This window comes from Eschrichtius robustus, chromosome 4, assembly GCF_028021215.1.
Source record: "Eschrichtius robustus isolate mEscRob2 chromosome 4, mEscRob2.pri, whole genome shotgun sequence".
In the NCBI taxonomy this organism is placed as follows: Eukaryota; Metazoa; Chordata; class Mammalia; order Artiodactyla; family Eschrichtiidae; genus Eschrichtius; species Eschrichtius robustus.
This window is the reverse complement of record NC_090827.1, coordinates 75,703,158-75,728,311: the sequence shown is the minus strand read 5'-3', so window position 1 is coordinate 75,728,311 and position 25,154 is coordinate 75,703,158. Positions and strand designations below refer to the sequence as shown.

Below are 25,154 nucleotides of genomic sequence, written 5' to 3'. Positions count from 1 at the left end.
GAAATCAGCTGTTAACCTTATGGGAGTTCCCTTGTATGTTATTTGTCGTTTTTCCCTTGCTTTCAATAATCTTTCTTTGTCTTTAAATTTTGCCAATTTGATTACTATGTGTCTCAGCATGTTTCTCCTTGGGTTTATCCTGTATGGGACTCACTGCGCTTCCTGGACTTGGGTGGCTATTTCCTTTCCCATGTTAGGGAAGTTTTCGACTATAATCTCTTGAAATATTTTCTCTGGTCCTTTCTCCCTCTCTTCTCCTTCTGGAACCCCTATAATGTGAATGTTGTTGCATTTAATGTTGTCCCAGAGGTCTCTTAGGCTGTCTTCATTTCTTTTCATTCTTTATTCTGTTCTGCAGCAGTGAATTCCACCATTCTGTCTTCCAGGTCACTTATCCATTCTTCTGCCTCAGTTATTCTGCTATTGATTCCTTCTAGTGTATTTTTCATTTCAGTTATTGTATTGTTCATCTCTGTTTGTTTGTTCTTTAATTCTTCTAGGTCTTTGTTAATCATTTCTTGCATCTTCTTGATCTTTGCCTCCATTCTTTTTCCAAGGTCCTGGATCATCTTCACTATCGTTATTCTGAATTCTTTTTCTGGAAGGTTGCCTATCTCCACTTTATTTAGTTGTTTTTCTGGGGTTTTATCTTGTTCCTTCATCTGGTACATAGTCCTCTGCTTTTTCATCTTGTCTATCTGTGAATGTGGTTTTTGTTCCACAGGCTGGAAGATTGTAGTTCTTGCTTCTGCTGTCTGCCCTCTGGTGTATGAGGCTGTCTAAGAGGCTTGTGTAAGTTTCCTGATGGGAGGGACTGGTGGTGGGTAGAGCTCCATCAATGGTTTTGTTCTCAGATCAAGTATAGACCTTCATGAGAAGCAGTAAATTCTGAGTAGAACGTATTTTCCAGCACAGCTGTAGGCACAAATGTAGAAGTCAAGCTGCTGCCTGCTGACCTCTCTTCTGGCTCTGTAACTGCAGATGACTCCACTTTTTAAAGCATCAGGATCAGGACTTTATATCAGTTTTTTCTTTTAGGACACTTTACTGGTATATTTCTTTGGATGTTTGCATTCCAAATTGCCTGTGTATGTAATTTCCTATTTTCTTAATCAGAATTGTGGGTCAGGATCTCCACTCATGCTGTGATCTGTCCGTGGTACTTGACAAAGCTCACTAGCAATGTGAAAAGATTCCCAGCCAGCCATGAAAGCACTTTCAATTTAAAACTACCTGAGATGGTAAGACAGCATGAAAATCACAGCGAGACACTTTAGGTTTGGGCAGCATTGCTGAAGTCAGACAGCAAGGGTGCAGCACATCACACACACACACACCCTAGCTCTGAGGAATGTTCTCAGGCTGGAATTGTATATGGGAGGGTCCAAAGGAAGATAGAAAGAGAACTAAGTGGCAGTGACACAGGGTTTCCAAGGAAATTGTGTCAAAACCTTTGGTCTTCAAAGTGGGTTGCTTTTCTTTTGTAAGATAACACGTTTTCCTCTTAAGGTTGAAAAGTTCTCGCCTTCTCGCCTTTAGCCTTGTAATGGGTTCTAATATATAGAGGAAGTATTGTGTGGTGGTTAAAATCTGGGTGCTGGTGGAACTGTTTTGTATCCTGATTATGGTGGTTGTTAATTAACTTGTACATATATTAAACTCCATAGAACTGTACATAGAAAGGGGAAAAAAAAGTCAGTTTTACTGTATAATTAAACAAACCCACAGGGTGCTGGGGCTAGACTGCTTGGGTTTGTTTGAATCAGAGATCCATCACTCCTTCATTGTGTGACCCTGGGCTGGTTACATGTTCCTTAGCTTCCTCATCTCTAAATGCAGGTAATGACAATACCACCTGCATGGGATTGTTGTAAGGATTCAGTTAATAATGTAAAGTGCTTAAAAGTGCCAGGCTCATTGTGCGTGCTTAAACAAGAGTTAGCTATTATTACTATTATAAGAATGTAAAGGAATAAAAAGAAGCTATATGGGCTATCATGATCATAGCAGCTGCGAATAGTCTCACATACAACTGTCCTGAGGTACTGTCTTTAGGCAGTACAGGAAGAAACCCTAGAAAAGTGTGAAGTTACTAAGCAAATTTAAGTCTGCTCTATTGCTATTTTTCAGGGAAGGCAAAAAGCAACTTCCAAAACAAAAAAGTCACCTCTTCCTCCTAATTCATTCATTCATGCATTGAATGCTGGCTATTTTTGAGAAACTTACTGAAAAATTAGAAAGGATCTTGGCAGTCTCTCATGTCCAAAATCACCTGATGATGTGTTCTCTAGCATGTGTGTCTTTGTGTGTGGCCTCAGTTTTCTCAGATTTACCACAGTTACTGGCCAGAGGTACTGACTGTCTGTGATTAAGCATCATACCTATTGCACCTACCAGTGAGAATATTATGACCAAATTCTTCCGCTAGGTTGATTAGCCAGAAGGTAAATTCTGAGAATTGTTTGAGAAGCAAAAGGAAGCTTCTGCAAAACAGTGTTTTAAGGATGGTCTAGACTTAATAATCAGAACATGAAACTCCTGTATTAAATGAGAGAATATCGATGGTCTTTGACATGAAGGGGAAAAGTGAGGCATCATTCCTACATGATGTTAAAATATTAATCTTTAGCCATTCCCACCCACTACAGGGCATCAGTGGGGCAGACAACATGACAGAGACATTAAGAGCAGGCAGAGGTGCTATCTATTGGATTCACATGAGTCTGAAGTTTTGTTTTTATTGTTTAAGCATTACTCTTTGACAGTTGAGAGAAAACAATCCCCCGGGGAGGAAGAGAGCAGCCAAGAGAAAATGGAACATTCTGAGAAAGAATGGAAATGATTCTATTGCTCCACAAGACAGAGCCAAGTGGGAGGGAAGCCAGGGTAAATGATCAGAGGCCATCTACAAAACAGCTCGCCTCAGCTTCAGTGCTGGGTGCCTACTCGGTGAATAACAGCTCTGCCATGTCCGGCACAGCTGGAGCTCCAAGTTAGTCATCTGCAGGAAACTAGCCTTGATTTCCATTTTGCAAAAAGCGTCTGAGTGATCAAGAAACACAAGCACACAGGATTGCATCTGTGCTCCACTTTTCCTTGGTTGTCATGGGAATTGTTGCAAGTAACATAAACAAATTTAGACTCTGCGGAACTACACAGTAAAGACCTAGTGATTAGTAGGGCTTGCTGTTTATGGTGATTAAAAATGCAAAATGTTTAAACTTCACTTTGTCTCAGTAACTTTGAAGAAAATGCTCCTGTTTTAAAGAGGGGAAGAAAGATATGATGGAACTTTAAAAAATAAAAATGCATATTTAATATCACATAGAAGTCAAAAAACTCTTTGATGGCACATATTTTCTTTCTTTTAAGGTGTCATGAATACAAAAGGGGTGACATGCTGAACACAACAAGGCCGCAGAACCAACTGGTATAAAGTTACTAAATCATTTTCTAGCCCCTCAAAACAACCTCTGTTCTGTGGACATAAGGGGGCTGTACTGACACCTTGCCATTAATTTCTACTCTTTACTAGTTCCTGTATGCTGCCATAGTGTAAATGATTAATGATGGAAGGGCACTCTTCACACTAAGATCAATGGATTAAGAACTATCAGTAAGCTGACGTATGCTCAGAAACCAACACAGTAAGAGAACTTTCTTAAACCAAAATCCATTGTGGGTCAATTGGATAGAACAGTAGTGATCCTGGGCTGCATTAGGTTGGCAGAATGTGGTGTAAATTAGTAGCAGATCCTAGCACCAGTACTCAACTGTCTAGGCACAGTTGTCTGAGGTCTGAGGGCCTTTTCTGTCTGAGGTATTGTAACCACTGTTTCCTGGCTTTCCTGCCTGTTTTTGCTAAGAATCATAAAATGTTAGGACTGAAATATCTACTGTCATTCCCCCATTTTACAGATGAGAAAATGATGACCCAAAGAGACTAATACAACCAGGGAAACTGAAACTTACTTAGTAAATTGCACTGTTTGAAGTTGCTAGCAAAATACCTTGGAACATTTTTAGATATGCCTCAGTCAAAACATAACCATTGAATTTTACAGGTAAGAAAAACCTGAGAATATAAGTTATGAACATTTAAAAATGGAATCTTTGCTGGTTGAGAGGTCTAAAAGCCTAGAGAGAAGATAAGGAGGGAGAAATATTCTGCTTTCTAAAATACATTATAAGTTTTCAGGGTAAATACAGCATCAGTTTTTGGATTCAGTATTTTTCCACAAATGCTAAGTTTACCATATTTTCTTCATTTTATCTAAAGATTCAGGCCTAGCTCCAAACTATAAACAGTAGATAGAAATATAATGGTCACAATTTTAACTTGTAAAATTAATTGTATTTCACTCTCTCCAAAATAAACTAGAAATCGACTACCAATCATTTTCTCAACTTGGGAAGCTACCGCCCTCTAGAGGGTGGGTCTGGAAACGTCAGGGGTTTTTCTCAACTATCACGATGAGGGATGGGGCTGGGAAGTTGCTACTGGCCTTTCATATCTGGGGATGAAGGATGCACATAAAGAACTACCTTCCCCAAGATGTCAATAGTATTCACTTTGAAACCCAATGAAAGTGAGATCTACAAAGTTTTGACAAGTTGCATTTTAAAATACCATTTATCCTACAGTAACTTATTTAGTGAGAAGGGAGCTAGAGTGTACACGTTGACAGAGAACATGGGACTACTAAGAAGTTCATGCTAGGGCTTCCCTGGTGGCTCAGTGGTTAAGAATACACCTGCCAGTGCAGGGGACACGGGTTCGAGCCCTGGACCAGGACGATCCCACATGCCGTGGAGCAACTAAGCCCATGCACCACAACTACTGAGCCTGCGCTCTAGAGCCTGCGAGCTACAACTACTGAGCCCATGTGCCACAACTACTGAAGCCCATGCGCCTAGAGCCCGTGCTCCGCAACAAGAGAAGCCACCGCAATGAGGAGCCTGCGCACCGCAATGAAGAGTAGCCCCTGCTCGCCCCAACTAGAGAAAGCCCGCACGCAGCAACGAAAACCCAGCACAGCCAAAAATAAATGAATAAAGTAAATTTATTAAAAAAAAAAAGTTCATGCTAAACCTGAGTCTATAGGAAGCTCATGGATCTGCGTTTCAGGCCAGCTTACTCCACGAGCTTTTATCTCAACATTGGGATCTGGGACTTGACTGGCCAGTTCATTGTCCACAGCTGTAGTGCCACTTACTCAATTAGGGATACATAAAGGTAAAGACTTCTGACTGATGTAATGTTATACAGTGTTTACAGGCAAATGTTGATATAATGGTTAAAGTGCTCTGATCCTTGCAGAAGAAACTGAATGCCAGAAAGACATAACATGAATTCTTTTCTAAGATTTTCAGGCACTTTTAGATTATGTAAGGGAAACTTCTACTTGTTTTCCACCTTCTATTCTCCCCTTCTTCCCTTAAGTAATAAAAGTCCGAAATCCCCATTTCCCTCTGCATCCTCCAGCTTCCCCATGGGGGGGGTGTGGCCGTGTAACTGTTGAGCAATGGACGCTGTGAGTGGGCAACTTCCAGCACTTCCCCCTTCTTTTCAGTAGGGGAGCCGCATGCTCTTCACTCTCTTCTCTTTTTCCCATTGCGAAAGGATGACGACTTGAGCAACCACCTTAGACCCAGAGATGGAAGCTGCGGCACGTTCCCCCAGTCGGGTCCTTGGATGACTACGTGGAGCAAAGCCACATACTCACTTCTATCTCATTTAAGCCAATGTATTTTGGAGAAATTGATTTTCTGCCATTTTTTCACATGACAACTGCTAAGCTGCTCTCTCAACTAGACTCCAAATTAGAAATGCCATCTGCTTTCAAAAAAATAGTAGTGGGAGAAACCTGAATGTAGCAGAACCCCATTTTAGGTATATTTGAACCACAGATACACACATATACATACCCTACCAAAAAATAACTTGTGTTTACAAACTCAATTCATTAAAAAGAGGCACGGTCCTTGGTAGCTTAAAAAGGGTGGCGGAAGGCTTTATTATAGCAATATTTAATGCAATGCATACAGTAATGTTCTATATCGTTAATCTTCAATGTGAACAGGTCAGCTTCATATATTTATCTTTTTTTTTTTTTTTTTCTGCAGACTGTACACAAGGGTAGGAGGCTTTTTGGTTTTATAGGCCACGCTTCTCCGGATGCGCTCTCCTTTGATGTTAACTACATGTGGCAAGAGTGGGCGCCGGACCGTCAGAACTGTTCCTTGAGGTGTGTAGCCTCGGAGGTGCAGTTTGTCCTTGAACTGCGGCGTTAACTGCTACCCAGCCTATGCAAGAACATGGCAGAACACAAATGGTGTTAGCAACTGTCTTATTAAAAACACCAAACACAGCTCAAAATGGAAACCCAAGGGAGGCTACTGCTGTCTTTCACTCTATTTTTTAAAAGCATACAATGCATTTGTGAAAAGGTACAGATTTATTTTCAGAGTAGGTTACATCTTATGAATAATCTAGTATGTATTTCTTAAAATATTCAGCTTATGTCAGTTAAGGCACATCTGTATAAAAATATACTAAAAGTCAGTAAGGCTACTTTATTCACCTTTTAAAAAGTGCTTGGTGAAAACAAACAAAAAAACCCTAATGGTTTTTGAATAAGAATAAGGTATGTTTTTTTTTGTTTGTTTGTTTGTTTTGGCCATGCTATAGATAGGCAGTTAATGAAAGCTTAATCTCATTAGGATAAATAATTTTATAACATATTTTAAAAGAGAGATTTCTGACAACCCAATTATTCTAAGATCTCAACAGTGAAGCCATATTTCTAATAAAATAATTTGGAAGGTCAAAAAAAAAAAAAGTGCTTGGTGTAGGGACCTCCCTGGCGGTCCAGTCAATAAGACTCCGTGCTTCTATTACAGGGGGTGCGGGTTCAATCCCTGGTCAGGGAGCTAAGATCCCACATGCCGCGCGGTGCGGCCAAATTAAAAAAAAAAAGTGCTTGGTGTAAAATTACCTGCAGAGGAGAACTTGATGTCAGCCACTGCTTCAGATTCCCCAAGTCCTTCATCTAATGTGATGTCTTCAGCAACAAGAGGAGGAAATCCTGCCATTCTTTCTTCTCCACCCATTGGAATCTTCCATTGGGAGGAGATGAAGATATTTGGAAGTTCAAATTAAACCCCTGATAACTCTAATATTAAGTAAGGCACTGATAAGATATTACTGTACAGGTATCAAGAATAAAATCCTTTTAAACATTCAACTGTTGAAAAAACCTCAAATCACTTCTAGGTCAAATGAAAAACCCGGGAGCTCTGTGATGGGATGAAGCCTATAGATCCCAGTGACAAGGGCCCCATATGGGCATCCAACTGGTGGTAACCTCCAGACAGCAGAATCTTGCTTTATTAGCTTACAGTTTTTACAGTCCTCCATAAAGCTTTAGACACAATAATCTTGGGCAATTAAAGCAACATCCTTCCAAATACCTTAGTTCTTACAGGCCTGGCTGGACACAGAGATTAATCCCTGCCTCATTACCTCTCAAGGGTACATGGATAATGGGTAAGATTCAGCTTCTGTGTTTACAGGTGTTTCCATGAATTGGAAGTAACTGGATAATAATTTACCTGTTTATTAACAGATCTCTCTGTGTTTAGCACTAAGGACACAAAGATAGCTATTACAATATGTTCTATATGGTCCCTACCCCCGAGATCAGAAGGTGGAAACAGCAAGTAAATAAATTACAAGGTAAGAAACGTGATGAGAGGCATCTACTAATTACTGTGATTGTGAAGGAAGTAATGAACGTGGTTTGGTCAAGGAAAACATTAATGAAGAGCAGAATTTGAAAAATAGATTAAAGTTACTCAGTGGAAAGGTATCCTGGGTTAGTATCATGTACAGACACAGAAATTGGAAAAAGGATAATGAGTTCAGAGAACTGTGCAGAGTATGTTATGTGTGTGTGTGCATTAGTGATGAGGCTATCAGTTTAGAGTTCTCTCAGTAATGTGGAACTACCAAGGAATTATAAGCAGGAAAGAGAAAAGAATCATAAAGGAATACTGTGGCCTGCTTTGTATTTTGGAAAAATCTGCGTAGTGCAGGGTTTCTCAATCTCAGCACTATTGACCTTTTGGGCCAAATAATTCTTTGTCCCGGGAGGCTGTCCTGTGCATTGCACAAGTTTTAGCAGCCTCTACTCAGCATCCACCAAGTTGTGAAAACCAAAAACGCCTCCAGTCTTTGTCAAATGTTCCCTTGAGGTAAGAGTCAACCCTGGTTGAGAACTACAGCTGTGGTGGGGTGAGGGTGGGCAGAAGGCAGTGAAACTGGGAGCTGGGAAAATACCTAAGGATCTCAAAACAGCCTAAAGAAAGTAGATTACAGTTTGGACTATGAGGCTGGTCTCAGTGATCATTAGTAGGCAGGATTGACTTTGACTTGGGAGGTGAGTAAGAAAACCAGAAGGCAAGGATGAGCCACAGAGCAGCCCAAGAAACCATTTGTATTACACCGGGAAAGAAGCGTCAGTGTTGCTTTGAGAAGTATCAGTGAGTCCACTCTGAAGACTACACAGATGCATGGGGGTGGAGCCCTACCCTGCAAATCCTACATGTCTCTGGAGTATTAACTTTAGGGCAGTTATTTCGATGGAGTTTTAATTTCACTCTGGCTTTCTTAGGAAATCCAGAGAGAAAGAAGCATTTACTTCCCAAGTCAGGTTGGTTTTATCCTTGTTGAAGGGCGGGTGTGTATTTTGTGTTTTGACTTATTTTCAGTTGTATGAGCATTAATTAATGGTAAATCACCTCTTCCTTGGACGTACCTGCTATTTTTGCAGTAGGTATGTCCCATAATCTTCATCACCACAAATACTTACGTATCAGTGACAACAGTCCCCTTGCACTTGATCTTCTCCACAACCTCGTGGTGTAGGTACAACAGAGAGAGGTAAAGGAAACTTACCTAAAGTCACACAGCTTCGTTAAGTGGTGGAGCAGAGCAGGATTTGGACCCATCCTGGCTCCAGAGATCTTAACTATCATACACTACACACTAGCCAACAGTGTGTACCCATGTCTGGTTAAAGATCTGTAAACAGGCCCCATTCAGTCTCTGGTGAACTTGGAACAATTTCAGTGGCATAGAAAGGGCACAACAGGGACTGCAGAGGATGGGACGTGAGAAGCAGGATTAAGCTTGATTGTAAAGAGGAGGAACGAGCGGGACACTGAGTTTTGTTTTGTTTTTTAAAGGTCAGAGAAATTTTAACACACTCCTTAAGAGGTCAAAGGAAGGAGCAAGTAAAGCAGGAGAGAAGAGGTACGATAATCTCTAAGTGCCTGGGATTAAGAACCTCAGAGGAGAGCTTTTCCACTCATACGAGGGCTTCTCAACTCAGCACTACGCACCTTTTGGACCAGATAATTCTGTGTTGTGAGGTGCTGTCTTGTGTATCGCATTACGTTTAGCATCATCTCTGGCTTCCACCCACTAGATGCCAGTAGCATCACCCAGTTGTGAGAAAATCTGTAACTTCTCTTCACTCACATTATCCAGTACAACTTTCTGCAATGATGTGACCGCTGGGCAGTTGAAAAGTGGCTAGTGCAAGTGAAGAACTAAATTTTAAAGTTTATTTCATTTTAATTAACTTATTTAAATAGGCACATGGCGCTACAATATTGGACAGTGTCACCTAGAGAAAACCCAGCTCTGTCACTATTCTAGGATCAGTCCAATCCAGCATCCCTTTTCTATAAGAGCCCACCTCACGTTATAGTCAAAATCCTCAAGGTGAACAAGGTCGGGGGAGAGCTAGCTGAGAGTGTAACAAAGATGGTTCTGTCCAACAAAGGCTTTTTTAGCAGGGCCGTGGGACTATTACAGGGTGTGTTAACCTAACTGTCAAAGCGTGTTGCCTCACCTTGAGTAACGTATGACCCCCGTGCTTCTGATATACAGTGTCCACCTTGTCCATTGAAGTAATGTGAACGGGAAGGAAGTTGGAAGCCACAACTGTAAGCCAAGTTCACTGATTTTCCTTAAGAAAGGAAGAAGGAACTTATTTTATACAATGAAAAACTACCAACCAGTATAAAATCGCTGTGTGTATAAGTCAACCAAAGTTCTCTACAGAGAAAAACAGCTTTTCAAAGTTAAATACTGGTTTCAAAGGAACAAATGAGGTATTTAGTTTTGCCTTCTATGACAAACAGGGTCATAGAAGCACCCATTTTGCAATTACTACAGACGTTTCTTAAAGCCACATATTTGACATTTCTTCTCAGCAAAGCCACACATCATATTGCATTAATGAATTATTCAAATGTTAAATCTGTATAGTAATCTCATGAGTAAACTCAAGATATGAAGAGAAAGTGAGGGGTGGAGCTAGGTGTAGAAAGTGAAAGAAGGATTTTCCGGAGAAATATACAAAGAACTAAAGCTACGAGGGAAACCTCCAAGATAACAAACTACTTTGTCATCTGGTTCACCTACAGTGCCTAGAAGAGGGACTGGTACCTAGAAGTACTCTAATTATTTCTGTTGGAAAGTTACTACAACATATACCGAATTTCCAAGCACTAAACTGACACAGAAGAGAAATGTGACCAAAGTAGGTAGATAATTTTTAAAGTGAAGGCTCCAGCCAGCCCCTAGTGGACATTAAGGAAAGATATAGGATTAGGTGCCTGAACCACGATCAGACTTCCAGCGTCTCAGAAAACGATGGGGACGGGCGCCCTAAGGCTCACCAGACCATCTGGTCAATAGCTTCGGCGCCCTTGGCGATGAAGTAATCGGACTCCAGGAGCGTGTTGAAGAGAGTGCACTTGCCAGCGGTGGTGGCGCCAACCAGGTAGACGTCGCCGCGGTAGCGTCAGGAACGCTGGAGCGCGGAGATCAACTCTTCGACTCCATAGCCAGTCTTGGAGCTGATGAGCCGCACGTCTCTGAGCATCGTGCTGAACTTGGGCGAAGGATTCGCTTTCTCCTGCTCGTCCCGTGGCCGGTCCCCGCTGGGGTGTTGTGGCCTTCGGTAGCCAGGGGGCGGCAGGAGCCCGGCGCGGGCACAGTAGTTCCACAGTCGCTCCTGGAGCCGCTGTCGGTAGCCGAGATGTCCAGGGGCAGCAGATTCACCTTGTTTCCCAGCAAGATCAGCTGCTTGGGGCCCACCGGCGCGGGCAGGTGGGGCAGCAGGGCGTCGGGCAGATCAAGCAGGTCCACCATGTATGGCACCAGGGCGAGACTGGGCCGCCGCAGCACGGCGGTCACCAGCTCCAGGTACTGCTTGCGGCTCACCTGCAGATGCAGGGCGCGCCGGTGAAGCACCAGCAGTCAGCAGCGCTGGCATACGGTCCGGGTGCATCTGCCTGCCGTTCCGTAGTTCCTGCTGCCGCCGCTCCTCCCGCCGCTGCAGCACCGTCGCTCCTCCTCCTCCTGCCGCTGCTGCAGCTCCCGCAGCTGGTCCTGGAGGGTCACTGCGGGCTCCGGATCCGGGACGTACTCGGGGAACAGAAAACTCTCCTCCATGTCAGCCCTTGCTTGGTTATCTCCAGTCGCTGTCGCGCCACGGGGAAGCCCACATCCCAGGCCGGATGGGTACAGGGAGGAGTTGGCCTCACATCTCCTCTTAAGGAGCGTCTCCCAGAGGCCATGGCCCGCTACCGTGGGAGTGGATCCCCGCAGGAAGCTACATAGCAGCCTACGAGTGAGGCCCGTGGGCAGCATGAGAAACGCGGGCGTGGGCAAAAGGGGCTGAGCCACCTTTTCGCACGTGCTCTGTGGCCCCATATGTGAGTAAAACAGTAGAGACTACCTGAAAGCTGTCATTTGTCAGCGTCTCACTTCGGCTCCTTCTCTCGCGTCTAATCTCGTGAGTTCTCGCGATGAAGGCTCTGTGGCCTGAGAGCCCAGTTGAAACCAAGATAAAAGCACCGAGGACTTAGACTACGGTGGGTTGGTCGAATAGGCTAGCGAGTGAGGGTTTGTTCACTTTCAGGCTTCTTCAACGCGCTGGCACCATCTGCTGGTAAGAAATCACATTTTAAAAATCTTCGTGTTTTTTTGTCTTTGGAACTGGAAAAAAATAGAAAATTGAATGCCGCAGACATATGGCCACAATAAAATCCTTTTTTTTTTAACATCTTTATTAGACTATAATTGCTTTACAATGGTAAAAATCTTTTATTAATACGTCTTCTTGGCTTTTTTTTCATGTGTCATTATTTGTGCAACAGCATTAAAAAGCAAAAACTTTCATTGGCTAGATCCAAAGCTAAGAGTGTAGAAGCAGCCCCCCCCCCCGCTTCAACCACTTGAAGCTTCAGCCCACAACTTGCGCATGTGCAGTTCTAGCCGTCAGCAAACCTTAACCTACACTTTGCGCAAGCGCAGAATTAATATTGGGCCTTTGTGGGGATTTTTTTCCCGCGCCCCCTGCCCCTCCCGCGCCATGAGACGCAGAGTATTCTGGGAACGCCCGATACGGAAATGTTTTCGTTTGACGCTGCGTAGGTTTGTGGGCGCTTGGCTTTTCTCTCTGTGGTTTTGAGAGTTAGCTTCTCGTGAACCGTTTGTCAATATGTGTGACGCACACGAGGGTAGGTGGCCACTCAGAACACTCCGCGGCGACCCATCTAAGGGGGGAAACGGGTAGCTGGACGAATTGAGGATTTGCGGCCTCCTCCCCGGTCCGCCGCACCATTGCCCCAGTCGTTTCCCCGCACTCCCGAGGCCGCGAACGAATCCGGGATTTTGAGAGGTGGAGGGTGCAGGGAACGTAGCCTTTATCATCTTGGTCAGGGTGACTGTTGTTCTCTCATCTGTCTGCCCCTGGGTGAATCTGACACTCTCTTCCCGTGTTGAAAATAGCGCGCAGAACCATGCGACAGGTTCTGTTGTTCCGACTTTGAAGCAAAGGACTCCTTTCTTGATTTCCCTTAAGGCCAGAGTTAATGAATTTATGAATAGTTGAATTTTTGAGCGTCAGCCTGTGCCAGGCATTGTGCTAGGCTCTGGAAATACACCGGGGATAAAGAATATTGAGGGGAGGGGAGCAGGGATTAGTCTGTTTTGGCGTTCCTTCATGCTGTCATATGCCTAAGTAAATTATCGTAAAAGATGACTTTTCCATTTCCTCTTTCCACAAGATGACACAGTTCTAGGTGGCGTGTGTTTCACTGAACAGGACCAATATATCTTTTTTTTTCTTTTTATATGTAGAATTCTTGGTCATGTTTAGTGTATTTTCAGGATGTATTTTTAAAGCTCCCAATTCCATTCTCTACAGCTTCTATTTCTACGTCGTTTTCTTCTAGCTCCTTATACCGTGTTCACCCCTCACATTTCTCCTTATTTTCTCAGCTGCTTCGTGGAGAAAGTAGAAGCAGAAGCTTAAACTCTACTGTTTAAACTTATGTCACTTTTAATCTTGAGTCTAATTTATTAGCATCATTATTATAGTCTCTCTTTTTTTTTTTTTTTACATTCTCTTAACTTCTGTGTTGGAAAAAAAGTTGAAAGTTTTTTAGCTTCATTTTTGAGTAGGTAATATATTCTCATGGCTCAACAAGACATGAAAATGTAAAGTGTAAGGTCTTATTCTTGTCCACCATCTCTCCTGTGTGAGCCCTCTCCATCATAAGTAACCACTGTTCTTTAGAGTCATAAGTAACCACTGTTCTTAGATTCTTAGCTCTCCAGATGCTGTATTTATATTCAAGGAAATACAAGTATAGTAGTATTTTTTTTTTTAAAGCTTATTTATTTATTTTTGGCTGTGTTGCGCACTCTTTCTCTAGTTGTGGCGAGCGGGGGCTACTCTTCGTTGAGGTGTGTGGGCTTCTCATTGCGTTGGCTTCTGTTGTTGAGGAGCACGAGCTCTAGGCGCACGGGCTTCAGTAATTGTGGCACACGGTCTTTGTTGCTTCGCGGCATGTGGGATCTTCCCAGACCAGGGATCGAACCCGTGTCTCCTGCATTGGCAGGTGGATTCTTAACCACTGCGCCACCAGGGAAGTCCCTACAAATATAGTATTCTGTTTTCCCCCTTTTTACAGACGAAAAGTAACTTCACATTTTTCTGCACTTTTATTTTTTGCTTTATTTATCTACTATATCCAGGAGATTTTCATATCAGTACATAGAGAGCATCCTAATTTTTTTTCACAGCTACTTAGTTTGTCTGGATATACCATAACTAAAGTTGTGTCTTGATGGATAGTTGGGTTATTTCCAGTCTTTTTCTGCTTCAAACAATGCTGTAATGAGTAATCTTGTACATATCATTATGTCCAATACAAGTATATCTGTAAGATAAATTTTTAAGTATAGAATTGTCAGGTCAGATAATGTACACATGTTACACAAAATACTAACATTTTGCTAAATGGTGCCAAGTGACCACTGTAGTGATTGTGCTAATTAATATTCTCTTAACAATGTATAATAATCCTGTGGGAAAAGAGTTAACGTTATCTCAGTTATCAAGTTTGCTCCAGCATTGAGTCTCCATTCCATTCCTGCCTGTGTCCTTTGATCATTATTTGATATGCCCTCATCAGTTTTTAGACACTTTTTCTTCAGCTGGCTTCTTTCTGTGCAAAATATTAGATCTCTCTTGTCCTCAAGAAAGCAAGTTGAATGGTTTATTTCCTTTTTCTTCCAATATTTTGAGAAAATAAATGACTTCTCAATGGATAAATCAGATGGACATTTCTTAAACCTTATCTAAACCCTGTGGTAGTCAACACTGTTGATGACTTTCTCATGGAAAGTCATTCGTTCAATGTGCAACATCACTCTCACTTAATTCTTCTTACCTTTGTGGCTTTTTTTCTCTTTATCTTCTGCTGTCCACATTATCCCTGGATGATTTCATCCCTTCTCCATTGCTTCAGTTTCCATACGTGGATGACTTCTGAGTACAGTCAGCCCTCCATATCAGTAGGTTCTGCATCTGGGAATTTAACTAACCTCGGATGGAAAATATTTGGGAAGAAAGGGCCAGGAAGGAAAACTTGAATTTGCCTTGAGCTGACAACTATTTATAGGTGTGCCTTGTTTTATTTTGCACCTCTTTTTGTGCTTCACATTACTGCATTCTTTACAAATTTAGGTTTATGGCAACCCTGGATTGAGCAAGTCTGTTGATGCCATTTTTTTAGACAGCATTTGTTCATTTCATGTCTCTGTATCAGATTTTGGTAATTCTTGCAATATTTCAGACTTTTTCATTATTATATTTGTTATGGTGATCTGTGATCAGTGATCTTTGATTTTACTACTATGAGTCTCTGAAAGATCAGATGATGGTTAGCATTTTTTCACAAAGTATTTTTTAATTAAGGTATCTACATAATTTTTTAGACATAATGCTATTGCATAATTAATAGACTATGGTATAGTATAAACATAACTTTTATATGCCCAACAGGCTTTCTGTCTTGTTCAATTGATCTGTATTTGTTTTTTTTTGTTTGTTTGTTTTTTGAACTTAGTGCTTTGTATTTACAAAAGAAAAATAATGAAGGAAAAGTCTGACGCTAATCAGCTGGAGACACGGAGCAAAGGTGAGAATCTGGGGGAAAGGGTAGGGGATCTGTATTTGTTTTTGTGCCAGTACCATAGTGTTTTGATTACTGTAGCTTTCTAGTATAGTCTGAAGTCAGGGAGCCTGACTCCGCCAGTGGCATTTTTCTTAGAATTGCTTTGGCTGTTCGGGGTCTTCGTTGTTACCATACAAATTAAAAACAATTTTTGTTCTAATTTTGTGAAAAATGTATAAAAATGTGTAATTTGATAGGGATTGCACTGACTCTGTAAATTTCCTTGGATAGTACACTCATTTTGACAATATTGATTGTTCCAATCCAAGAACAGGATATATCTTTACATCTGCTTGTGTCATCTTCCATTTCTTTCATCAGTGTCTTAAAGTATTTGGAGTACACATCTTTTGCTTCCTTAGGTAGGTTTATTCCTAGTTATTTTATTCTTTGGATGTGATGGTAAATGGGATTGTTTCCTTAACTCTTCTTTCTGATCTTTGATTGTTAGTGTATAGAAATGCAAGAGATTTCTATGTATATATTTTGTATTCCGCAACTTTAGCGGAATTAAGTCTTTTCAATTTTTCGATTTTATTTATTTTTTTATACAGCAGGTTCTTATTAGTTATTCATTTTATACATATTAGTGTATATGTGTCAATCCAGTCTCCCAGTTCATCAGACCACCACCACCTCCCCCCCTCGCCACTTTCCCCCCTTGGTGTCCATACGTTTGTTCTCTACATCTGTGTCTCAATTTCTGCTCTGCAAACCAGTTCATCTGTACCATTTTTCTAGGTTCACATATATGCATTAATATACGATATTTGTTTTTCTCTTTCTGACTTACTTCCCTCTGACAGTCTCTAGATCCATCCATGTTGCTACAAATGACCCAGTTTCGTTCCTTTTTATGGCTGAGTAATATTCCATTGTATATATGTACCATATCTTCTTTATCCATTCATCTGTCGATGGGCATTTAGGTTGCTTCCATGTCCTGGCTATTGTAAATAGTGCTGCAATGAACATTCGGGTGCATGTGTCTTTTTGAATTATGGTTTTCTCTGGGTATATGCCCAGTAGCGGGGGTTGCTGGATCATATGGTAATTCTATTTTTAGTTTTTTAAGGAACCTCCATACTGTTCTTCATAGTGGCTGTATCAATTTACATTCCCACCAACAGTGCAAGAGGGTTCCCTTTTCTCCACACCCTCTCCAGCATTTGTTGTTTGTAGATTTTCTGATGATGCCCATTCTAACTGATGTGAGGTGATATCTCATTGTAGTTTTGATTTGCATTTCTCTAATAATTAGTGAGGTTGAGCAGCTTTTCATGTGCTTCTTGGCCATCTGTATGTCTTCTTTGGAGAAATGTCTATTTAGGTCTTCTGCGCATTTTTGGATTGGGTTGTTTGTTTTTTTAGTACTGAGCTGCATGAGCTGTTTATATATTTTGGAGATTAATCCTTTGTCCGTTGATTTGTTCGCAAATATTTTCTCCCATTCTGACGGTTGTCTTTTCGTCTTGTTTGTAGTTTCCTTTGCTGTGCAAAAGCTTTTAAGTTTCATTAGGTCCCATTTGTTTATTTTTGTTTTTATTTTCATTACTCAGGGAAGTGGATCAAAAAAGATCTTGCTGTGATTTACGTCAAAGAGTGTTCTTCCTATGTTTTCCTCTAAGAGTTTTATAGTATCCGGTCTTACATTTAGGTCTCTAATCCATTTTGAATTTATTTTTGTGTATGGTGTTAGGGGGGGTTCTAATTTCATTCTTCAACATGTAGCTGTCCAGTTTTCCGAGCACCACTTATTGAAGAGACTGTCTTTTCTCCATTGTATATCCTTGCCTCCTTAGTCATACATTAGTTGACCACAGGTGCGTGGGTTTATCTATGGACTTTCTATCCTGTTCCATTGATCTATATTTCTGTTTTTGTGCCAGTACCATATTGTCTTGATTACTGTAGCTTTGTAGTATAGTCTGAAGTCAGGGAGTCTGATCCCTCCAGCTCCGTTTTCTTCCCTCAAGGCCGCTTTGGCTATTTGGGGTCTTTTGTGTCTCCATACAAATTTTAAGATTTTTTGTTTTAGTTCTGTAAAAAATGCCATTGGTAATTTGATGGGGATTGCATTCAATCTGTAGATTGCTTTGGGTAGTATAGTCATTTTCACAGTATTGATTCTTCCAATCCAAGAACATGGTATATCTCTCCATCTGTTTGTATCCTCTTTAATTTCTTTCATCAGTGTCTTATAGTTTTCTGCCTACAGATCTTTTGTCTCCCTAGGTAGGTTTATTCCTAGGTATTTTATTCTTTTTGTTGCAGTGGTAAATGGGACTGTTTCCTTAATTTCTCTTTCAGATTTGTTATCATTAGTGTATAGGAATGCAAGAGATTTCTGTGCATTGATTTTGTATCCTGCAACTTTACCAGATTCATTGATTAGCTCTAGTAGTTTTCTGGTGGCATCTTTACGATTCTGTATGTACAGTATCATGTCATCTGCAAACAGTGACAGTTTTAATTCTTCTTTTCCAATTTGTATTCCTTTTATTTCTTTTTCTTTTCTGATTGCCATGGCTAGGACTTCCAAAACTATGTTGAATAATAGTGGTGAGAGTGGACATCCTTGCCTTGTTCCTGATCTTAGAGGAAATGCTTTCAGTTTTTCACCATTGAGAATGATGTTTGCTGTGGGTTTGTTTTGTATGGCCATTATTATGTCGAGGTAGGTTCCCTCTATGCCCACTTTTTGGAGAGTTTTTATCATAAATGTGTTGAATTTTGTCAAAAGCTTTTTCTGCATCTATTGAGATGATCATATGGTTTTTCTTCTTCAATTTGTTAATGTTGTATATCACATTGATTGATTTGCGTATATTGAAGAATCCTTGCCTCCCTGGGATAAATCCCACTTGATCATGGTGTATGATCCTTTTAATGTGTTGTTGGATTCTGTTTGCTAGTATTTTGTTGAGGATTTTTGCATCTATATTCATCAGTGATACTGGTCTGTAATTTTCTTTTATTGTACTGTCTTTGTCTGGTTTTGGTATCAGGGTGATGGTGGCCTCATAGAAGGAGTTTGGGAGTGTGCCTTCCTCTGCAATTTTTTGGAAGAGTTTGAGAAGGATGGGTGTTAGCTCTTCTCTAAATGTTTGATAGAATTCGCCTGTGAAGCCATCTGGTCCTGGACTTTTGTTTGTTGGAAGATTTTTAATCACACTTTCAATTTCATTACTTGTGATTGGTCTGTTCATGTTTTCTGTTTCTTCCTGGTTCATTCTTGTAAGGTTATATGTTTCTAAGAATTTGTCCATTTCTTCCAGTTTGTCCATTTTATTGGCATAGAGCTGCTTGTCGTAGTCTTTTAGGATGCTTTGTATTTCTGCGGTGTCTGTTGTAACTTCTTCTTTTTCATTTCTAATTTTATTGATTTGAGTCCTCTCCCTCTTTTTCTTGATGAGTCTGGCTAATGGTTTATCAATTTTGTGTATCGTCTCAAAGAACCAACTTTTAGTTTTATTGATCTTTGCTATTGTTTTCTTTGTTTCTATTTCATTTATTTCTGTTCTGATCTTTATGATTTCTTTCCTTCTACTAACTTTCGGTTTCGTTTGTTCTTCTTTTACTAGTTCCTGTAGGTGTAAGGTTAGATTGTTTATTTGAGATGTTTCTTGTTTCTTGAGGTAGGCTTGTATAGCTATACGCTTCCCTCTTAGAACTGCTTTTGCTGCGTCCCATAGTTTTGGATCATCGTGTTTTCATTGTCATTTGTCTCTAGGTATTTTTTGATTTCCTCTTTGATTTCTTCAGTGATTTCTTGGTTATTTAGTAACGTATTGTTTAGCCTCCACGTGTCTGTGTTTTTTTACGTTTTTTCCCCCTGTAATTGATTTCTAATCTCATAGCGTTGTGATCAGAAAAGATGCTTGATATGATTTCAATTTTCTTAAATTTACTGAGGCTTGATTTGTGACCCAAGATGTGATCTATCCTGGAGAATGTTCCATGCGCACTTGAGAAGGAAGTGTAATCTGTTGTTTTTGAATGGAATGTCATATAAATGTCAAATCTATCTGGTCTTTTGTGGCTATTTAAAGCTTGTGTTTCCATATTAATTTTCTGTTTGAATGATCTGTCCATTGGTGTAAGTGAGGTGTTAAAGTCCCCCACTATTACTGTGTTAGTGTCGATTCCCTCTTTTATAGTTGTTAGCAGTTGCCTTATGTATTGAGGTGCTCCTATGTTGGGTGCACTTATATTTATAATTGTTCTATCTTCTTCTTGGATTGATCCCTTGATCATTATGAAGTGTCCTTCTTTGTCTCTTGTAACATTCTTTATTTTAAAGTCTATTTTATCTGATATGAGTATTGCTACTCCAGCTTTCTTTTAATTTCCATTTGCATGGAATATCTCTTTCCATCCCCTCACTTTCAGTCTGTATGTGTCCCTAGGTCTGAAATGGTTCTCTTGTAGACAGCATATATATGGGTCTTGTCTTTGTATCCATTCAGCAAGCCTGTGTCTTTTGGTTGGCACATTTAATCCATTCACATTTAAGGTAATTATCGATATGTATGTTTCTATTACCATTTTGTTAACTGTTTTGGGTTTGTTTTCGTAAGTCCTTTTCTTCTCTTGTGTTTCCCACTTAGAAAAGTTCCTTTAGTATTTGTTGCAGAGCTGGTTTGGTGGTGCTGAATTCTCTTAGCTTTTGGTTATATGTAAAGCTTTTGATTTCTCCATCGAATCTGAATGAGATCCTTGTCGGGTAGAGTAATCTTGGCTTTAGGTTCTTCGCTTTCATTACTTTAGGTATGTCATGCCACTTCCTTCTGGCTTGTAGAGTTTCTGCTGAGAAATCAGCTGTTAACCTTATGGGTGTTCCCTTGTATGTCATTTGTTGTTTTTCCCTTGCTGCTTTCAATAATTTTTCTTTGTTTTTAATTTTTACCAATTTGATTACTATATGTCTCGGCATGTTTCTCCTTGGGTTTATCCTGTATGGGACTCTCTGCACTTCCTGGACTTGGGTGGCTATTTCCTTTCCCATGTTAGGGAAGTTTTTGAATGTAATCTCTTCAGATATTTTCTGGGGTCCTTTCTCTCTCTCTTCTCCTTCTGAGACCCCTATAATGCGAATGTTGTTGCATTTAATGTTGTCCCAGAGGTCTCTTAGGCTGTCTTCATTTCTTTTCAGTCTTTTTTCTTTATTCTGTTCCGTAGCAGTGAATTCCACCATTCTGTCTTCCAGGTCACTTATCCATTCTTCTGCCTCAGTTATTCTGCTATTGATTTCTTCTAGTGTATTTTTTGTTTCAGTTATTGTATTGTTCATCTGTTTTTTTGTTCTTTAATTCTTCTAGGTCTTTGTTAAAACTTTCTTGCATCTTCTCGATCTTTGCCTCCATTGTTTTTCCGAGGTCCTGGATCATCTTCACTATCATTATTCCGAATTCTGTTTCGGGAAGGTTGCCTATCTCCACTTCATTTAGTTGTTTTTCTGGGGTTTTATGTTGTTCCTTCATCTGGTATATAGCCGTCTGCCTTTTCATCTTGTCTGTCTTTCTGTGAATGTGGTTTTTGTTCCACAGGCTGCAGGATTGTAGTTCTTCTTGCTTCTGCTCTCTGCCCTCTGGTGGATGAAGCTATCTAAGAGGCTTGAGCAAGTTTCCTGATGGGAGGGACTGGTGTAGCGGAATTCATTCTTGAGCTCTAGTAGTTTACTGGTAGCATCTTTATGATTTTCTATGTATAGTATCATGTCATCTGCCAACAGTGACAGTTTTACTTCTTCTTTTCCAATGTGGATTCATTTTATTTCTTTTTCTACCCTGATTGCAGTGGCCAGGACTTCCAAAACTATGTTGAATAAAAGTGGCGAGAGTGGACATCCTTGTCTTGTTCCTGATCTTAGAGGAAGTGCTTTCAGCTCTTCACCATTGAGTGTGATGTTAGCTGTGGGTTTGTCATATATGGCTTTATTATGTTGAGGTAGGTTCCCTCTATGCCCACTTTCTGGAGGTTTTTATCAAAAATGTGTGTTGAATTTTGTTAGAAGCTTTTTCTTCATCTATTGAGATGATCGTATGGTTTTTATCCTTCAATTTATAATGTGGCATATCACACTGATTGATTTGTGGACATTGAAAAATCCTTGCATCCCTGGGATAAATCCCACTTGATCATCGTGTATGATCCTTTTAATGTATTGTTGGATTCGGTTTGTTAGCATTTGTTGAGGATTTTTGCATCTGTGTTCATCAGTGATATTGGCTTGTAAGTTTCTTTTTTTGTGATATTTTTGTCTGGTTTTGGTATCAGGTGATGGTGGCCTCCTAGAAGGAGTTTGGGAGTGCTCCTTCCTCTGCAGTTTTTTGGAATAGTTTCAGAAGGTTGGGTGTGATAGAGGTGCTCCTATGTTGGGTGCATGTATATTTACAATTGCAGTATCTCCTTCTTGTATTGATCCCTTTGATCATTACATAGTGTCCTTCTTTGTCTCTTCTAACAGTCTTTATTTTAAAGTCTGTTTTGTCTATATGAGTATTGCTACTTCAACTTTTTTTTACTTTCCATTTGCATGGAATACCTTTTTCCATCCCCTCACTTTCAGTCTGTATGTGTCCCTAGATTTGAAGTGGGCCTCTTGTAGACAGCATATATATAGGTCTCGTTTTTGTGTCCATTCAGCCAGTCGGTGTCTTTTGGTTGGAGCATTTAATCCAATTACATTTAAGGTAATTATTGATATGTATATTCTTATTACCATTTTGTTAATTGTTTTGGATTTGTTTTGTAGGTCTTTTTTCTTCCCCTTCTCTTTTGTTCTTCCCTCTTGTGATTTGATGACTATGTTTTTTTTTTAATATATAAATTTATTTATTTATTTTTGGCTGTGTTGGGTCTTTGTTGCTGCACACGGGCTTTGTCTAGTTGCAGCACACTGGGGCTACTTTTTGTTGTGGTGCACAGGCTTCTCATTGCAGTGGCTTCTCTTGTGGTGGAGCATGGGCTGTAGGCGTGCAGGCTTCAGTAGTTGTGGCTTGCAGGCTCTGTAGTTGTGTCTTGTGGGCTGTAGAGCACAGGCTCAGTAGTTGTGGCATATGGGCTTAGTTGCTCTGCAGCATGTGGGATCTTCCCGGACCAGGGCTCAAACTCGTGTCCCCTGCACTGGCAGGCGGATTCTTAACCACTGCGCCACCAGGGAAGTCCCATGACTATGTTTAGAGTTGTGTTTTATAGCTTTTTCTTTTTTGTATGTGTATTTATTGTAGATTTTTGGTTTGTGGTTATCGTGAGGTTTTTAATATAGCAGTCTCTCTATATATTTTTATATATATGATTGCTTTAAGTTGCTGGTCTCTTAATTGCAAATGCATTTTGAATATCTTGCATTTGTACTCTTCTCTTCTCATCATTGCTGATTTTGACTTGATATTTGTGTGTGGATGATTTCCTGCCTTTACTGTATGTTTATCTTTACTGATGAGCTTTGTCATTGGTAATTTTCTTGGTTCTAGTTGTGGCCTTTTCTTTTCCATCTAGAGAAGTTCCTTTAGCATTTGTTGTAAAGCTGGTTTGGTGGTGCTGAATTCTCTTAGCTTTTGCTTGTCTGTAAAGCTTTTGATTTCTCTGTCAAATCTGAACAAGAGCCTTGCTAGGGAGAGCATTCTTAGTTGTAGGTTTTCCCCTTTGATCACTTTAAATATATCATGGCACTCCCTTCTGGCCTGCAGAGTTTCTGGGGAAAAAAACAGCTGATAACCTTATGGGGATTCCCTTGTATGTTATTTGTTGCTTTTCCCTTGTTGCTTTTAACGTTTTCTCTTTGTTTTTAATTTTTATCAGTTTGATAAATACGTGTCTCAGAGTGTTCCTCCTTGGATTTATCCTGTATGGAACTCTCTGCACTTCCTGGACTCGAGTGATTGTTTCCTTTCCTATGTTAGGGAAATTTTCGGCTATTATCTCTTCAAATATTTTCTCAGGCCCTTTTTCTCTCTTTTCTCCTTCTGGGACCCCTATAATGTGAACGTTGGTGCATTTAATGTGTCCCAGAGGTCTCTTAGACTGTCCTCATTTCTTTCCATTCTTCTTTCTTTATTCTGTTCCACAACAGTGATTTCCACCAATCTGTTTTCCAGTCTCGTTTATTCTGCAATTGATTCCTTCTAGTGTATTTTTAATTTCAGCTATTGTATTGTTCATCTCTATGTCTTTGTTTTTTAAATCTTCTAGCTCTCTATTAAACATTTCTTGTATCCTCTTGGTCTGTGTCTCCATTCTTTTTCTGAGATTTTGGATCATCTTTACTGTCATTACTCTGAATTCTTTTTCAGGTAGATTGACTATCTCCACTTCACTTAGTTCTTTTTGGGTTTTGTCTGGTTCCTTTGGAACATATTTCCCTGCCATCTCATTTTGTCTAACTTCCTGTGTTTGTGGTCTCTGTTCCTCAGGCTGCAGGACTGCAGTTCCTTTTGCTTCTGGTGTGTGCCCCCAGTGGGTGAGGTTGGTTCAGGGGCTTATGCAGGCTTCCTGGTGGGAGGGGCTGGTGTCTGCCCACTGGTGTGTGGAGCTTGGTCTTATCCTTCTGGTGGGCAGTGGTGTGTTTATAAGCAGCTGTTGGTTCAGGACAGCTTTAGGCAGCCTGTCTGCTGATGGGTAGGGCTGCATTCCCACCCTGTTGGTTGTTTGGCCTGAGACGTCCCAGCACTGGAGCCTGCAGGCTTTCGAGTGGGGCAGGTCTTGGTGCCAAAGTGGCAACCTCGGGAGAGCTCACTCTGGGACTTCTACCACCAGTGGCCTTGCCCCTGGTGTGAGCCACAGCCAACCCCCTCCTCCCCGGGAGACACCCCAAGACCTGCAGTTAAATCTGGCCCAGACTCCTGTGGAGTCACTGTTTTGCCCTGGGTCCCAGTGTATGTGAAAACTTGTGTGCTCCCTCCAAGAGTGGAGTCTGTATTTCCCCCAGTCCTGTGGAGCTCCTGCACTCAATCCCTGCTGACCTTGAAAGCCAAATGCTCTGGGGGCTCCTCTTCCCATTGCCAGTCCCCCGCTGGGGAGCCTGATGTGGGGCTCAGAACTCTCACTCCTGTGGGAGAACCTCTGTGATATAATTATTTTCCAGTTTGTGGGTTGCCCGCCTGGCAGATATGGAATTGATTATATCGTGAAAGCGCCCCTCCTACCATCTCATTGTGGCTTCTTCTTTTTCTTTGGATGTAGAATATCTTTTTTGTTAGGTTTCCATCTTTTTTGTTAGTGGTTGTTCAGCAGTTATTTGTGATTTTGGTGTTTTCGTGAGAGGAGTTGAGCTCAAGTCCTTCTACTCCCCCATCTCGTCCTTATCTCCACAACACACTTATTCTTTTACATAAGAAGATGAGACTAATATTAGGACCAGTGCACCCTAATTTTTCAAATGCCCTGTTGTTTAAGTACCTATTATTGCATAACTACCCCAAAATTTGGCTGTGCAAAAATTAATTTAATATGTTCATGGATTCAGTGGGTCAGGAATTTGGACAGAGCATAGTAGGAATGGCTCATCTGCTGCCTGATGTCAGTGGTTGAACTGAGAAGTCTCA

At 40.8% G+C, this 25,154-nt stretch overlaps 1 protein-coding gene and 1 pseudogene across 4 annotated transcripts in view; one reads left to right on the top strand and one right to left on the bottom strand.

The window, feature by feature from the left end:
• Positions 1-5,985: 5,985 nt before the first annotated feature.
• LOC137764149 (nitric oxide-associated protein 1-like) lies at positions 5,986-11,878 on the bottom strand (annotated as a pseudogene).
• A 599-nt stretch (positions 11,879-12,477) lies between these two features.
• Positions 12,478-25,154, top strand: part of LOC137764148 (RE1-silencing transcription factor-like) — a 190,924-nt gene continuing 178,247 nt past the window's right edge. For 2 of the 4 annotated variants that reach the window (XM_068542881.1, XM_068542880.1), the window contains exons 1-2: positions 12,478-12,600; positions 15,499-15,570. The gene's annotated coding sequence lies outside the window, so the exon portion shown is untranslated. The remainder of the gene's footprint in view (positions 12,601-15,498; positions 15,571-25,154) is intronic. The other 2 variants (XM_068542883.1, XM_068542882.1) reach the window with 1 other exon arrangement.